Below are 17,688 nucleotides of genomic sequence, written 5' to 3'. Positions count from 1 at the left end.
TCGTTATTATCACTAGGATTTCCATTAAACTGATGTTGGAAATTTAACATACAAATTGATTATATAATCAATCTTGTTCCAAGTGAGAGAACATTGTTTTTACACATTATATTTAAGTTATGAATCCCATAAAAATACATCTTAAATTTGAAAACTTATTAGAGAACCAATTGCCTTTTGAGTCAAGATGGCTATCACGAATTTCCATTAAAAGGATGTTAAAAATTTAACATACAAATTGATTATATAAGCAATCTTGTTCCAAGTGAAAGAACATTGTTTTTACACATTATATTTAAGTTATGAATCTCTTGTTATTATTTAAGATTTAATATTAATTATTATTATTCATAATTAGTGAGCACTATATGAGTTGTAAAATATTACAAGGTTGCAAGAGGAGAGGGGTAGTCTCAAGTAGTCTATGGTGTCGAGGAGGACAATGTATTCATAGATTTATGGGGTTTTTCATCATATGATAAATAATCAAGCAGAGATATATGATTTCTATGAGGAACTTTTGTTAACTAATTAAAGTAGTGGGAGATTCTCTCTTAATTTGGCATCATTTAGACAAAAGCTGCTTCATGAAGGAGAAATTTATGGAAAACATAAGGAAAAGAATCAACAAAGTATAAAAAAATATCCCATCCAAAGCATAGGCTAACTAGTGGTGTAAATTGAAGATATGTTTCTAACTAAAAATGTAAATTGAAAATAGGTGAATTAAAATTGAATGGTCAAATGAGGTCTACTATAATACTGTAATAACTCATGAACTCTACTAAAAAATTCCTTGCAGTATTGTGTGTTGTAAATTTTGTGTTTTGCTGAAGAGATTTTGTAAAGTATTCACCTACAAAAACTCTCATTTTATTGCCCACATAGAAAAATCATGTATTTTTATTAAAAAAAAAGCAATTACCAAAAATTGATGAATTAACTCTAATTCCTAATATAATTATTGTAAACCCAAAAATATATAATACTATTAAAAAAAACTAAATTAAGCAAAACCGCTATCTAATTCTTACCGATAGCATGCAAATCCATCCTAAAATTTAAAGCATATATCCAGAAAAACATAATGATTATGAGAAGATTATTATGAATCGTGACCATGTCGAAATCATTCACTATCAACTGACCTTGAACATGAACAATTATCGTTTTATAACCCGAACAATCGCTTAAATCTCAACCGATTTGTTCATAGTGGTGTCAGAATTTAAAGTGATACCGCTGCCGTCCTAATTTTAATTTTAAGACCTCCAATACAAAACATGTTAAATTTTAAGACATCTATACAAAACATAATTAACATAAAACTACATCTATACAAAACATAATTAACACAAAACTACAGTTATTCTTATTTCTTATTAAGATCACGAGGCATAGAGATTACTATGAATACAAAACGGCATTCACTGTCAACTAACCCACCATGAGAATGAACAACAATCCCTTGGTTTGGGCTGAGTGGAATGGAAAGTGCTCAAGTGCGTAAAAGCTATACAAATATGCATTAAAAACCCAACCAGCATAAACTCCCACAAGGGACTCTACAGCAGAGCCTGGATGGCACATACCAAACGTTTAACATGTCATCCTGTTCATTCGGTCTGTACCAGCGTTCCTCTTTCTTCCTCTTCTTTGCCTCCGGCCATCTCATATCACAATATCGACAAACTCTGTTGGCGTTCAGATCCCTCATCAGCGTCGCTGATCCTAATAGAATCCGGGGCAGGTTGGGATGTAACTGCGTCGTTGTGAAACTGAAGTGGCGTGTCCTCTACAATCCCTCATCAACTGGACAGAGTGTCTAGGCTTTAAAGTCACATCAACGAATCTGCAGGGGCTATAGATGGGGGGAAGGAAACTACACAGTAAAGTAATTAATTTGATATGATCGGTTGTTCATTAAATTGCATTGATTCTATTGCTATTGCTCGAAGTTATGTGATTAAATTCACTCAAAAGCGTCAAGAAAGATATGCTAATCTCAAACATGAATAACTAAATTTCTAAATTAAAATTCTAACCTGACTGATACTTCCTTCTTAAATTTAAATCGTATATAAACTACCTGAAACTAAAGACTTTTGAATGTAACTTGCGGTAATTATCTCCAACATCTCTCTTCCTCTGCTGGAAGATCCTCGAGTTGCGCCAAATGACAGAGTCACACTCTAATCTCCATGGACTCAGAAGGATCAACAATTATGATGAGGGAAGCGAAATCCAACAGTGATTGTTGAATATGGTGATATGAGTGAACGAGAGATAAAGAAGAGCAGGAGAACAATGTACAGAGAGTATCTCATCTACTCTCTCATCGTTGATATATATATATAGAAGAGAAAAACCTCTATCAATTTTCCTCTTCGTAGATCACTTTCGGGTGGCATTTCATACGTACCAATGACAAACGCCGCCTTACTAACCGACTAACCTTAACTTTTCAGTAAGAGGCGGCACATCGATATCCAATTAATATCAATAAATGATATTTAGTCAGAAGGCGGCCACAGCAATATCCAATTAATATCAATAAATAATGTTTAGTCAGAAGGCCGCCACATGCGCATCTAATGGAAATCAAATATTAGGGACATATTTTTTAGTGGGATTGAACGAATAAACAGTGATGAGCAAAAAGGCGGTCGCAGCGGTATAAAACACTGCCCATAGATTGTAAGATATTTTGGATATAAATTTTCCAATTTCAAGTATTTTACTAATAAAACTTCTTGTGATGGTCAAGATATAGATTGACATCACATGACAGAAGATAAGGATAGGAATAGGAAAGAGAAAGATATAGATTGACATCACATGACAGAAGATAATGATAGGAATATAAGGATAGGAATAGGAAAGAGAAAATAATATCACAAAGAGAGGGCAACAAATAAATCCTATGCTATTGGGTCATCAACGCGGTTTAAGAGTACCTCAAGTCGAGCAGCAATCGCCTAGCAACTTCACAATACAGGCATGGGCATGTAACGGTACGGCAGCCCTCTGGCCGGGAAAGGACTCCAGCCTACACTGGAAAATACTGACGCGACCGCTGGATATTTCAGCAACGTCGAGGAACGGACAGGTCCATTTATTTTCCGGCAATTGTAAAGCTCCGGAGATTTCTCAACAGATACGCCTTCAATGCTATCTCCGTGCCAAAATTTCAAATGCTTCTTCTGCGCCAAGAATTTCACAAAAGACGGGTGGGTGCCCAAAAATTCAAATGCTTCTTTCGTGCCAAGAATTTCACAACAGAATGGTGGGTTAGGACAATCTTGAAATGATCTCATGGCCCACGACAAACTAGGCCTGTTGCAAATGCCAAACACACGACAAAAACTCTATGGCATCGAGCTACCTTCGACTAATGTTATGTCTTTCGCTCTCCAGACATTTAACACTTCCCTGCACCACAGTTGCATGATACTATTGCTACTTCAGAGGACTCCTCCACACCAGCGGGACTACAATAATTTGCAACACACGCTCTATCACGCTCCCATACAATACATACAAGTAAAAATTTTTTTAACTATAATAACCTTACACATTGGTATTACCAACACAATCTACAGTAATAATTACTATTGTAAAATCCCACTTTAACAATAACCTATGTTCTACTTATAACAATAACATATATTATTACTCCAAGATTCTATTTGCGCATTAACATAATGTATAACGATTGACCCTACCACACATAAGGTTCACGGTATATACATTCCATTTGTTTAACATTATATGTACATATGTTGACTTGGCACTACGACACCCAGTTGGCACTGGCGCTTTAATGGTTTATTTATGGTATCGGGTTCTTCATATCCCGAGAAATCTGTGACTGGTCCGGCCCTGCCATCGATCCAACTGGTTTGATCGACAGCGTCCACTTGGATGGATTAACGTCTAGGTGGCAAGCTGCCATGTGCGATTGGAGCCTACGGCCTGACTCCTTGGGCTTGCCACTTTCGCGCCAGAAGCATCCCGAAGTTCACCGGCTATCGAACGGTAACTACAAGTTCTCTACGGATCTACGGCTCCAGTTGAGCCACGAAAGGGTAAAGGGTTTTAAGTTATATATATGTTTGTTTCATGTTTTCGGCTCTATTTTTCCAGTTCAATACATTTCCTTACAGCAACAGCACCGCAAATACTCAGCACTGTTCTGCGTTTTACACAGTATCTCCCAAGGGCCTCAGGCCTACAGCCATTGCTTCAAGGTTCGTCCTTCCTCATCCTTGAAGTTACTGGTTCTGTAACAAACGACACCAAGCTTTGTTTAAACAGGTACTGATGTTTCTCTTCCACTGTGATTTGTTACAATTTCTCATTATTTGCACCAGGTTCATCTACTAATCCAGTTGTTGATCTGCGCAGATGGTTCATCACCATCCCGTCAGGGTCGAGGGATTTGTTTTATTTCGCTGGTTGCCCGATGCCAGGTAAGGGTTCAATACTTCTGTCTTCTCCCATGTAACTCGTCTGGGTTTTACTGAATCATTATTCCCTTGGCAGGGATGCCAAACTTATATTTCGATTTTGCTCCTCTGCACCAGCTCAGAGTCCCGGCTTAGTCGGAACTACTCAGCTAGGAGGCATATCATTCTGAGTTCGCTCGTAGCCATGCTTCATTTAGCTACTGAACTATTGTTTAGCTATGTACAGTTTTTCTTGAACGCAGCCGTTATATTTATTATTACTTTGTGACCTCGGCTGTAAGGGTTTGGTGTTTTTGTTTGACATTGGTTGGAATATAATACAGAACACGGATAATACCGTGGTTTCAGTACTATTTATAATGCTTTTCTCTGGTTAAATGATATTTCCGAACTGGCTTGTTATCGGTCTCTGCTGTTGGAATTATATATTTATTTACAGTGAATTTCTGCTGTTGTATCTTCCAACTTAATGATGCATGTGTATGTGATATGTTTCCGGCTTTGGCGCCTCGACCAGCTAAGCACAAGCTGCGGCTCGGTCCGAGGGGGTTCACCAAAGCGGAAGATTGATGGCTGAGGTTGCATGCAACCATAGATATCATGTCTCTCCCTCGGCGTTTATACTTATTATTTCTTTATGTTAACCGTGAATGTGTATGGTTCCCTTGGTGCATGTAACACATTTATATATATACTTCGAGTAGATTACACTCTAGACATGTTTCGTTAAAATCTTTATGATTTCTTGCGATTCAGTTGACCGGGTTAAGATATCGCATCACCGGGTTTTTAATGTTTGCATCATTTGCTTTATAGACGATAGCACAGCTTATTCTCTTAATTTACTTGGCCCGTGAGGCTTTCTAAGTTCACTCATGAATAAATATATATCAGAGTATTAGGTTTTACCACCATTCTCGTTAGCAGAGAACACCTGTACATTTCTTGTTTTCCTTTTTCCAAATGCGAAGATTCTAATCTGTACTTTCGCTTTTACATATAAATGAGGGTTAATGCTACTGATGTTATGATAAGACGTTTACCGTGTGTTCTATTGTTTCTCTAAAGGACCATGCAGACTTAACTCTGTCACCTGTTTGTCTTTCATATAGACTTTATTGTTCTTTCCTTCAGTTTGTATATACAGTTCCGTTTCGACATTCGATTCTGTTCTATATTTCATACAAAATTTAATATTTGTTTTCTTGATACTATTTAAAGAGAATAACCAGATAACCTACCACTTATTTCCCTTTTCTCCGTACAGTACAATACAGAAAACATTTCCGCAGATATATAAGTGGTAAGACATACCTGTTAATCTGCCAAACCTATTTGTAATGCTTGTCAATCCACCCGTCCGTAGGAAGAGTTCTTCTTTGACCTTCCACCCCCAAGCACTTGCAGGTCCTCTCGACTGCAATTACACTGGTCTCGCCAGTAAACGCTATCTGATCCTAACCAGACATAGCGTACACAGGAAAATTCCTTTCCTTTTATGCCATCTGATCCTAACCAGACATAGCATGAACATTTTCTTTCTTCTCTGCCATCTGATCCTAACCAGACTTGGCAATTCCCCTTTTTCCTCTGGGGTCTCAACTACCTCCTGAAGGTAGTTAGGGTTCCATTGTAACTGATTCCACAGTTACTAACCATGATTACTCATAAGCTCAGTTCAAATAGTACTAACACAATTGTTTTTAATTAACATAAAATTAATAACAGAGTTATATATACTTTTTCAAATAAAGTCTTTGTTCATAATTACTTTTACTATTTACTAACATTAACTTTTCATGAGGGATGTTACATCTCCCCCTCCTGAAAGTCTACATCGTCCCGATGTTGTTGTTCATCCAAAAACAGTCTGGGATAAGTATCCCTCATCATTTCTTCATCCTCCCAGGTGGCCTCTTCAGGCCCAAAGTGCTGCCACTGCACTTTAACCTGGATGATGACCTTTTTCCGCAGCTTGACTCTTCTCCGATCTAATATGTTCACTGGTTCAACCAGGAACTCTCCTTCCGGTTCCACCTGAAACACATGACAATCAGATCAGCTGCTTACTAGTATTCTATTTCAGTTTACATTATATAACAGTCTTCCCTTACCTGAATGTCCTGCCAACTTATTATATGCCTAGGGTCATACACATATCTCTTTAAAACTGACACATGGAAGACATTATGAACCCGAATATGGCTGGGTAGGGCGAGCTGATAAGCTACCGGCCCTACTCGTGCCAGAATTTGGAATGGTCCACAAAAACGCGGTGCCAATTTGGCACAAGCATTCCATTGGAGGGTACTTTTCCTAGCTCGAATTCTGATGTACACATGTTCACCCACTTGGTACTCTTTAAATGTTCTCTTCCGATCTGCAAAATTCTTCTGCCTGTCCTGTGCCATCTTTAGATTAGCTCGAACTTTTTTCACCATAACTTCCATCTCTTCCAACATCTCAGGACCCAGCAAGAATTTGTCCTCCGGTCCACCCCAACTGGAGGGTGTGCGGCATTTCCGGCCGTAAAGTACTTCGAATGGGCTCATCTTCAGGGATGAGTGATAGCCATTGTTATAAGCGAATTCCACTAGGTGTAAATACTCCTCCCATCGCGTAGGTTGCTGCATCACATAAGACCTCAGCATGTCCTCCACTACTTGATTCACTCGCTCAGTCTGTCCGTCAGTTTGCGGATGATATGCGGTGCTGAAGCTCAATTGAGTTCCTAGACCTTCAAATAAGGTCCTCCAAAAAGCTGAGGTAAACTTAACGTCACGATCAGATATTATTACTTTCGGCAGCCCATGAAGTTTAAATATATTCTGCATGAAAATGTTTGCGATTTGAGCGGCACGATAGGTGGATTGAACTGGTATGAAGTGAGCTGACTTGCTGAGTTTATCCACTACAACCATTATAGAATCATTGTTCTTTTTGGATTTCGGCAACCCGGTAATAAAGTCCATGGTTATGGTCTCCCATTTCCATTCTGGTATGGGCAATGGCTGTAGTAACCCCGCAGGGTGTTGATGTTCAGCCTTCACCTGTTGACACTCTAAACAGCGCGCCAAGTATTCTATCACATCCTTTTTCATGCCTGGCCAGAAGTATTCTTTCCTTAGCGATGTGATTAATTTCTGGTAACCAGGATGTCCTGCATAAGGACTTTTATGATTTTCATCCATAATCTTTTCCTTAATGCTGCTCTGATTGGGTACATAGATCTTCTTTTGGTAGCACAAAATTCCAGCTGCATTCAAGGTGTACCCTTGTTGTATTACACGAGTATCTGAATTCTATACCAATTGTTTCTTTTGCAAATAAACCTGATCCTGTGCAGCCGCCTCATCAATTTCTTTGTCAAGAGTGGACCATCCTTGACTAATGCCAATTTCATAAATACAATGCACTTTTCGGCTCAGTGCATCAGCTACTCTGTTCTCTTTTCCTTTTAAGTGTTTAATTTCGAAATCGAAATTTCCCAAAAAGTCCACCCATCTTGCTTGTCTTGCATTTAAAGTCAGCTGACTAAAGTAACTAGTCAAGCTGTGGTGATCCCTCATTAACAAAAATTTCCTCCCTACTAGATAATGGCGCCACATCTTCAAAGCATGGATCACAGCGGTTAATTCCAGATCATAGGCAGAATATTTCTGCTCATGTTCTTTTAACTTCCTGGATTCATAGGCAATCACTTTACCTTCCTGCATTAGCACTCCACCCACGCCCTCCTTACTGGCATCTGTACAAACTACATACTCCTTTTCGGGATCTGCCACACACAACACAGGTGCTGTGGTAAGTAAATGTTTGAGCTGTTCGAAACTCCGTTGACAGTCTGCTGTCCATTTAAACACTTTTCCCTTCTTTTGCAAGGAGGTAATAGGGTAGGCAACTCTAGAAAAACCTTCTACAAACCGCCGGTAATATCCAGCCAGCCCCATGAAAGATCGAATATCTGCTACATCCTTGGGTGTAGGCCATTCCAATATAGTTTTAATCTTTTCGGGGTCTACAGCTATACCTTCCTTCGTAATAATGTGGCCCAAATACTGGATATGTTCTTTATAAAAATCACATTTGCTGAATTTTCCATATAACTGATGCTCCCGTAATGTCTGTAACACTATCCTCAAATGTTCCTCATGCTCCTTGATATTCCGGGAGTATATAAGTATATCATCAATGAAGATCAATACAAATTTGTCTAGGTATTGATGAAATACACTATTCATCAAACACATGAATGTTGCAGGTGCATTAGTTAATCCAAAAGGCAGTACCACAAACTCATAGTGTCCGTAACGAGTACGAAAAGCTGTCTTGGCTATGTCCTCATCTTTGATTCTGATTTGATGGTAACCCGATCTTAAATCGATCTTTGAGAAGATTGTCGCCCCTTTTACCTGATCAAACAGCTCGTCAATGCGGGGTAGTGGATATTTGTTTTTAACTGTCAGTTTATTCAGCTGTCTATAGTCTATGCACATTCGCAGAGTCCCATCTTTTTTCCTCACAAATAGCACAGGAGCTCCCCAAGGAGAGACACTGGGGCGGATATACTTTTTTTCCAGCAGCTCTTGCAGTTGCATTTTTAACTCAGTTAACTCCGGCACACTCATCCGATAGGGTGCTCGGGACACTGGGGCTGCTCCGGGCATCAGCTCAATGGTGAAGTCTAAGTCCCTTTTGGGCGGCAGCCCTGGAATTTCTTCAGGAAATACATCTGCAAAATCTTGCACTACTGGTATATTTTTAACAGTTGCAACCTTATCCACAGAATCTGCGAACTCCACTTGTACTGCATAAATCTGGCACTTCTTCCGGATACACTTAATCAGCTGTGAGGCCGTGATCGGCCGAATCTGCACTGGTTTCTGGATGCCTTGAATCTCTTTTCCCACACCCAGTTCATCTCGGTAAGAGATTGTTTTTGTTTTACAATTAATTACAGACCATCGCCGTTCCAACCAGTCCATTCCTATCAGTACATCATAGGAACCAAGAGGGAGTACGTTTAATTCAGTGGTTATTGTTTGGCCAGCTAACCTTAATGGACAGTTGCTGACTTTAGTTAGTACTCGTCTTTTGGCCCCAGTGGCCAGCTGTACTAGCCAAGGGCTTTTAAATTTAGTAGTTTGCAAGCCACAGCTTTCCACAACCTTGGGACTTATATAGCTTAAAGTAGCTCCTGGATCTACTAAAATAGAAACAGTTCGATCAAAGATCTTACCTTCAAACTCTATCATTGTTGGCTGGTAATCAGCTTGTCGATCCTCCAGTGCTGCATTTATTCTGGGCATAGATCGAGCCACATCTCCTACTGTTGAAGCTTCATAGATCTGGGACAACTGATCGATGTCCTTCCGATGAGGGCAGTTTCTAATATAATGGGGTCCGCCACAACCCCAACACTAAACAGGTGGCCGAGCTGAGCCTTCATTGTCCAATCTAACTTGTTGTTCACTATATTTGGATTCTGCAAGAGGCTTGAATCTGTTCTGATTTTTAGTTGGATTTTTAGCATTGGCTCCTTTCGAGAATCCTTTTTGAAAACTGCTGCGTGCTCCCTTACTTCCCATAGGCATTTTATTGCCCCGCTTATCTGTCCAACGCTTCCCAGAATTTTCTCCTTTTGATTTGTTTTGCTGATAACACAGTCTTGCCTTCCGAATTGCTTCATCCATCGTCTTCGGATTATCGAACTCTATCCTTTCTCGCATTGCCAGAGGTAGGCTGCTAACAAACCTTTGTACCTTAGCCTTCTCCTCACGAATATATGGCACGTAACGAAGCAGGGATGTGAATTTAGTTACAAGCTCATCAATGGTCTGCTGTCCAAGCCGCAGATCATGGAATTCTCGCGCTTTTTCATCATAAAAACGTTATGTCAGGTACTTTTCCTTGAAATGTCTTTGGAACATTTCCCAGGTCACATCCTGCTCACTCACTCCCCACACCATCTTGACCTCCTCCCACCACAGTGTGGCTTTGGCCTGCAGCTGAAATATAGCCATCCTTGCTTTAAGATGATGATCATATTCGTATACTTGAAAATACTTATTCATATTGATTAACCACGCCTCTGCAGCTTCTTCTGATTCCCCATCGAATTGAGGTGGTTTAATCTTCCGGAACTCCCCTTGTAGTTCCATCCGTGGTCTTTTTGGAGTCTGATATTCAGAAGCATTGACAGACTTCTCTCCTCGCGTCTCTGCTCTGTCCTCTGCTTCCTCTTGTTCAGTGTAATAGCTGTGTTCATCTGTTATTCGCGTCTGTTCAGGCCTCGGGTGTGACTGTTGTTGATGTTGCTTATCAGATAGACTTTTCAAAATCCTCTCCTGCTCCACATTTAATCTTGCATTATCTGCACGCAACCGGGCCATTTCGTCCTTTAGTTCCTGAACCGTCCTCATCAATGATGAATCAATATTGCGGCCTTCTGCTCCCAGTTGCACCCAAAACTCAGGATTTCCCTGAGGTTGCTCCATGTTATCAGGTGGCTCCAAATTTCCATAAGGAGCACTGTTTGCTCTTCTCATTCCGCTGATTGCTGTTACCTGCTTAAGAATAACTCATTAACAGATGTAACTTATCTTTAGCACACTCGACTTTTGTCATGACACTATGTATATTTATATTGCTGTGTAATTTGAAATTTTCCCAAAGGTCACAGAGTTTTAACCTTTGCTCTGATACCAAATTGTCACGCTCCCATACAGTACATACAAGTAAATTTTTTTTTAACTATAATAACCTTACACATTGGTATTACCAACACAATCTACAGTAATCATTACTGTTGTAAAATCCCACTTTAACAATAACCTATGTTCTACTTATAACAATAACATATATTATTACTCCAAGATTCTATTTGCGCATTAACATAATGTATAACGATTGACCCTACCACACATAAGGTTCACGGTATATACATTCCATTTGTTTAACATTATATGTACATATGTTGACTTGGCACTACGACACCCAGTTGGCACTGGCGCTTTAATGGTTTATTTATGGTATCGGGTTCTACATATCCCGAGAAATCTGTGACTGGTCCGGCCCTGCCATCGATCCAACTGGTTTGATTGGCAGCGTCCACTTGGATGGATTAACGGCTAGGTGGCAAGCTGCCATGTGCGCTTGGAGCCTACGACCTGACTCCTTGGGCTTGCCACTTTCGCGCCAGAAGCATCCCGAAGTTCACCGGCTATCGAACGGTAACTACAAGTTCTCTACGGATCTACGGCTCCAGTTGAGCCACGAAACGGTAAAGGGTTTTAAGTTATATATATGTCTGTTTCATGTTTTCGGCTCTATTTTTCCAGTTCAATACATTTCCTTGCAGCAACAGCACCGCAAATACTCAGCACTGTTCTACGTTTTATACAATATCTCCCAAGGGCCTCAGGCCTACAGCCATTGCTTCAAGGTTCGTCCTTCCTCATCCTTGAAGTTACTGGTTCTGTAACAAACGACACCAGGCTTTGTTTAAACAGGTACTGATGTTTCTCTTCCACTGTGATTTGTTACAATTTCTCATTATTTGCACCAGGTTCATCTACTAATCCAGTTGTTGATCTGCGCAGATGGTTCATCACCATCCCGTCAGGGTCGAGGGATTTGTTTTATTCCGCCGGTTTCCCGATGCCAGGTAAGGGTTCAATACTTCTGTCTTCTCCATGTAACTCGTCTGGGTTTTACTGAATCATTATTCCCTTGGCAGGGATGCCGGACTTATATTTCGATTTTGCTCCTCTGCACCAGCTCAGAGTCCCGGCTTAGTCGGAACTACTCAGCTAGGAGGCATATCATTCTGAGTTCGCTCGTAGCCATGCTTCATTTAGCTATTGAACTATTGTTTAGCTATGTACAGTTTTTCTTGAACGCAGCCGTTATATTTATTATTACTTTGTGACCTCGGCTGTAAGGGTTTGGTGTTTTTGTTTGACATTGGTTGGAATATAATACAGAACACGGATAATACTGTGGTTTCAGTACTATTTATAATGCTTTTCTCTGGTTAAATGATATTTCCGAACTGGCTTGTTATCGGTCTCTGCTGTTGGAATTATATATTTATTTACAGCGAATTTCTGCTGTTGTATCTTCCAACTTAATGATGCATGTGTATGTGATATGTTTTCGGCTTTGGCGCCTCGGCCAGCTAAGCACAAGTTGCGCCTCGGTCCGAGGGGGTTCACCAAAGCGGAAGATTGATGGCTGAGGTTGCATGCAACCATAGATATCATGTCTCTCCCTCGGCGTTTATACTTATTATTTCTTTATGTTAACCGTGAATGTGTATGGTTCCCTTGGTGCATGTAACACATCTATATATATACTTCGAGTAGATTACACTCTAGACATGTTTCGTTAAAATCTTTATGATTTCTTGCGATTCAGTTGACCGGGTTAAGATATCGCATCACCGGGTTTTTCATGTTTGCATCATTTGCTTTATAGACGATAGCACAGCTTGTTCTCTTAATTTACTTGGCCCGTGAGGCTTTCTAAGTTCACTCATGAATAAATATATATCAGAGTATTAGGTTTTACCGCCATTCTCGTTAGCAGAGAACGCCTGTACATTTCTTGTTTTCCTTTTTCCAAATGCGAAGATTCTAATCTGTACTTTCGCTTTTACATATAAATGAGGGTTAATGCTACAGATGTTATGATAAGCCGTTTACCGTGTGTTCTATTGTTTCTCTAAAGGACCATGCAGACTTAACTCTGTCGCCTGTTTGTCTTTCATATAGACTTTATTGTTCTTTCCTTCAGTTTGTATATACAGTTCTGTTTCGACATTCGATTCTGTTCTATATTTCATACAGAATTTAATATTTGTTTTCTTGATACTATTTAAAGAGAATAACCAGATAACCTACCACTTATTTCCCTTTTCTCCGTACAGTACAATACAGAAAACATTTCCGCAGATATATAAGTGGTAAGACATACCTGTTAATCTGCCAAACCTATTTGTAATGCTTGTCAATCCACCCGTCCGTAGGAAGAGTTCTTCTTTGACCTTCCACCCCCAAGCACTTGTAGGTCCTCTCGACTGCAATTACACTGGTCTCGCCAGTAAACGCTATCTGATCCTAACCAGACATAGCGTACATAGGAAAATTCCTTTCCTTTTATGCCATATGATCCTAACCAAACATAGCATGAACATTTTCTTTTTCTCTGCCATCTGATCCTAACTAGACTTGGCAATTCCCCTTTTTCCTCTGGGGTCTCAACTACCTCCTGAAGGTAGTTAGGGTTCCATTGTAACTCATTCCACAGTTACTAACCATGATTACTCATAAGCTCAGTTCAAATAGTACTAACACAATTGTTTTTAATTAACATAAAATTAATAACAGAGTTATATATACTTTTTCAAATAAAGTCTTTGTTCATAATTACTTTTACTATTTACTAACATTAACTTTTCACGAGGGATGTTACACGCTCTTCTTGAGTTCGTGTTAATGCGGTGCATATTGTTGCGTCTTTAGAACTATAATCTCAGCGACGGCCTCAATGAATTGAGCTTATGGCAGCAACTTTATATTCTCCTATTGTGATGGAAGAGGGGGTCACTGGTTATTTATTCCATGGGAGAAGCTGGTTGCGCACTGGATTCCAATTAATACATATAGCTATATTTTGAGCGTTTCATTATAGTAGCTATATTTTGAGCATTTCATTATGTAGTGATATGTGTATAATAAGAGTTAGAGCCATAGAGTGGAAGAGTTGTATCTGTTTACGGTTAGAGAAATCGAGTTCGCTATCTCGACTTGTAAGTAAATACATTGTTCTCACTCATACCATCTGCTGAAATTGGTATGGGATTTTACAGCGAAGAGAGACAGAATAATACGGTCCAAGAATGAAGAAAGCTGCAAGAACTTGCATCTCTTCCAAGTCCTAACATTGTCATTTTATGCATATGGTTCGATCCGTATGTACTTGAAACTGTAACAACTGTTTGTAAAAGATACTTCAAAAATTCTGTTTTGAAACTTGGAGAATGGAATAATGGCACGGTATCATTCACTGTGTTAATGTTAATTTGACGTGGCTATAACAATAGTCTCTATGTTAGCTTTATGTTTATTTGATGCGATGCATAATATGAATGACTATGATTTTGTTTATAATTTTATTTTTACTAAAATGACCACTGTCAAGCTGATATTTTGATGGTTGAATATAAATATGTTATTGTTATTAGTGCACTTGCTTACTGTCAGCATGATAAGTATTAAAAATTTTATTTTACTTATGGTTAAATTTAAAAAATGTTATAAAAAATAATTAAATTATTATCAAAATTATGTATTTTTTAATTAAGTAAACTTTTAATAGGTAAATAGTTTATGTGATAACATTATAGATAATTATTATGATTTGTCAATATTATATATTTTTTAATTAAGCAAATTTTTAATAGATAAATAGTTTATGTAATATAAATATGTTGATATGATTATTTTTTAAATTAAGTTAATTTCTATATATACTATTATGAATATTTCAATATATTTCATAATAAAATCTCTACCACTTATTTCATAATTAAATCCCTGCCACTTAATAATTAATGAAAAGTAAATTAAAATTATAAAAAACTTATTTTAAAATATATTTATAAATATACTTTGATTATTATTATTTTATCTTTTATCTTTTATTGAATACTTTTTACTAAAGTGAATTATGTTAAAGTGGTTGAACTTGGATGGTGGGAAGATAAAAAAAACTACTTTTTGGTTAGGAATACACTTTTTATTTAAAAGATATTTGATTTCTTTTTTTAACTAAAATCAATTTTGTTGATGAAGGGAAAATCAAGAAACTACCTTTGGGTCACGAATACACTTTGGGTTAAAAAAACATTGGAATTTTTTTACTAAAGTGAATTCTGTTAAAGTAGTTGAACTTAGATGGAGGGAAAATCAAGAAACTACTTGTAAATAAATATTTGTTTTTTACTGCAACCAAACAACCTACTTTTCTTTAAATTATAAATTGTTCTTGAATTAAGTTATGCGAAGGAATTTTGCACTTATTAATAAATGATGTTTCTTTTGATTAATTGGTTAAAAGAAGCAGTTACATGTTCCAAGAAAGAAAACTAAATCTTGGAAAGTATTTGAAAGAAAAAATATCAAGAGGATAGGGCTATTTGTGATCAACAAGAGGAAACACTGTGTTGAGAGTCCATGCAGTTGCATGGGGGAGATTTACTGGCATAGTAAATCTCATGGTAGGGAGGAAAACAAAGTGCAGGTCTATGTATAGACCAAAAATAGAAGCAACAAACTCAAATAAGTTGAAATATGTTGGGAGCTACAAAATTAGATAAGTGATATTTTTTGATTAAAGAAGCAGCAAACTCAGATAAGTTAAAATATGTTGGGAGCTACAAAATCAGATAAGTGATATTTTCTGATTAAAGATTAAAATTGCGTAGATTAATAAGTCTTATTCTGAGTTGTTAATTGATTTAGAGTTATTAAATGAGTTAATTGCTTAAAATTGCATATATTAATAACTCTTATTCTGAGTTCTTAATTGATTTAGAGTTATTAAATGAGTTAATTTCCTAGTCGGTTGATCCTAGAAGTCATATAAGTAAAGTATCTTTTAATAGAAGTAAAAAAAATTTCAAAGCTATCTGAATAGTAATTACTTGAACAAGAAATAGAGAAACACCTTCACTACACAGAATGAAAATCAGAGTAAATATAAGGAAATCATATCACTAAGGTATCTTCTAATAGAAGAAAAGAATTCTTTTCAAAGCTATTGGAATAGTAATTACATGAACAAGAAACAAAAATCAAGTTTTATTCTGAGTTGTTAATTGATTTAGAGTTATTAAATGAGCTAATTTCTTGGTCGGTTGATCCTAGAAATCGTATCAGTAAAGTATCTTTTAATAGAAGTAAAAAATTCTCTTCAAAGCTATCTGAATAGTAATTAAATGAACAAGAAATAGAAAAACAACTTCACTACTCAGAATGAAAATCACAGTAAATATCAAGGAAATCATATCACTAAATTCTTTTCAAACGTATCTGAATAGTAATTACATGAACAAGAAATAAAAAAACACCTTCAGTACTCAGAATGAAAATCACAGTAAATATCAAGGAAGACAACGAATATAAATCCATGAAAGAAAAGATAGTAATGAAACAAATGCAGTAGTAAATACATTCAAAAGAATACATGATTATGTATTATAAATGGATAAGTTCAGTTGAAAGAATTTACAAAAGATTTTATTCCATAGGAATTTCTAAGTTTGAAAGACTGATAAAACAAACTACCCAAAGGAAGTAAAGTCTATTCTTTAAAACAAAATTAGTAATTTGTTTGTACAAAATGAAAAACAGTAAACACCATAATTTCTTTGATTAGCTAATTACAATAAAATAGGTATCTAGGTCGCAAACCCTAGCTGTTTACACAGTTTCCAGCAGATTCTGGATCTAAGTAGGATAGCACAGGTATTATGAAACTGTCCAACACTCCTCGAGGGATTCCATGCGGACTAGTTACCTTACACAAGATTAAAGTTTTAGCATTCAAACTCTATGCAGAAACGAGAAATTGTATATACGAAATCAAGGAATTCTGAACTATGGCCAGACTCAACATGGAATGTTATGCAGTGTTTTACTATTACCTAGACTAAAGATCAATCCATCCTTCACCATATTTAAATCAAAGACCTTTTCAAAAGGAAACTAAGAAATATCTCGACATTTTTCAAATACATAGCTTAATACGATATATTCCAACCCTACTGTAAACCTGTAGAATTATTGTTGGCATTATGATACATATGTTGTACTTGATGGCAACCCAATCATCTCAGATGATAAATTATAGTGCAGCAAAGTTCACGCACTTTCATGAAGATAAAAGTTTCTTTCATGTAGATAAAAGTTCACGCACTTTCATGAAGATAAAAGTTTCTTTCATGTAGAGAAAAGTTCATGCACTTTCATGAAGATAAAAGGTTCTTTCATGTAAAGAAAAGTCCACGCACTTTCATGTAGAAAAAATTTTCTTTCATGTAGAGAAAATTTCACGCACTTTCATGCAGAGAAAAGTTTCTTTCATATAGAGAAAATTTCTCGCACTTTCATGTAGAGAAAAGTTCCTCTCACGAAGAGAAAAGTTCATGCATTTT

The 17,688-nt window shown here is 37.3% G+C and overlaps 1 long non-coding RNA gene across 1 annotated transcript; it reads right to left on the bottom strand.

The window, feature by feature from the left end:
• Window positions 1-1,507: 1,507 nt before the first annotated feature.
• Window positions 1,508-2,328, bottom strand: LOC149139261 (uncharacterized). The gene is made up of 2 exons (XR_016264476.1): window positions 2,090-2,328; window positions 1,508-1,882 (listed from the first exon to the last, which is right to left on the bottom strand). It is a non-coding gene; the product is annotated as an uncharacterized LOC149139261 (long non-coding RNA).
• Between the last annotated feature and the right edge of the window lie 15,360 nt (window positions 2,329-17,688).

This window comes from Pinus tabuliformis, chromosome X (assembly GCF_031772625.1).
Source record: "Pinus tabuliformis cultivar Carrire ecotype Pingquan chromosome X, CPIR1, whole genome shotgun sequence".
Classification (NCBI taxonomy): Eukaryota; Viridiplantae; Streptophyta; class Pinopsida; order Pinales; family Pinaceae; genus Pinus; species Pinus tabuliformis.
This window is presented reverse-complemented; position numbering and strand designations above follow the sequence as displayed.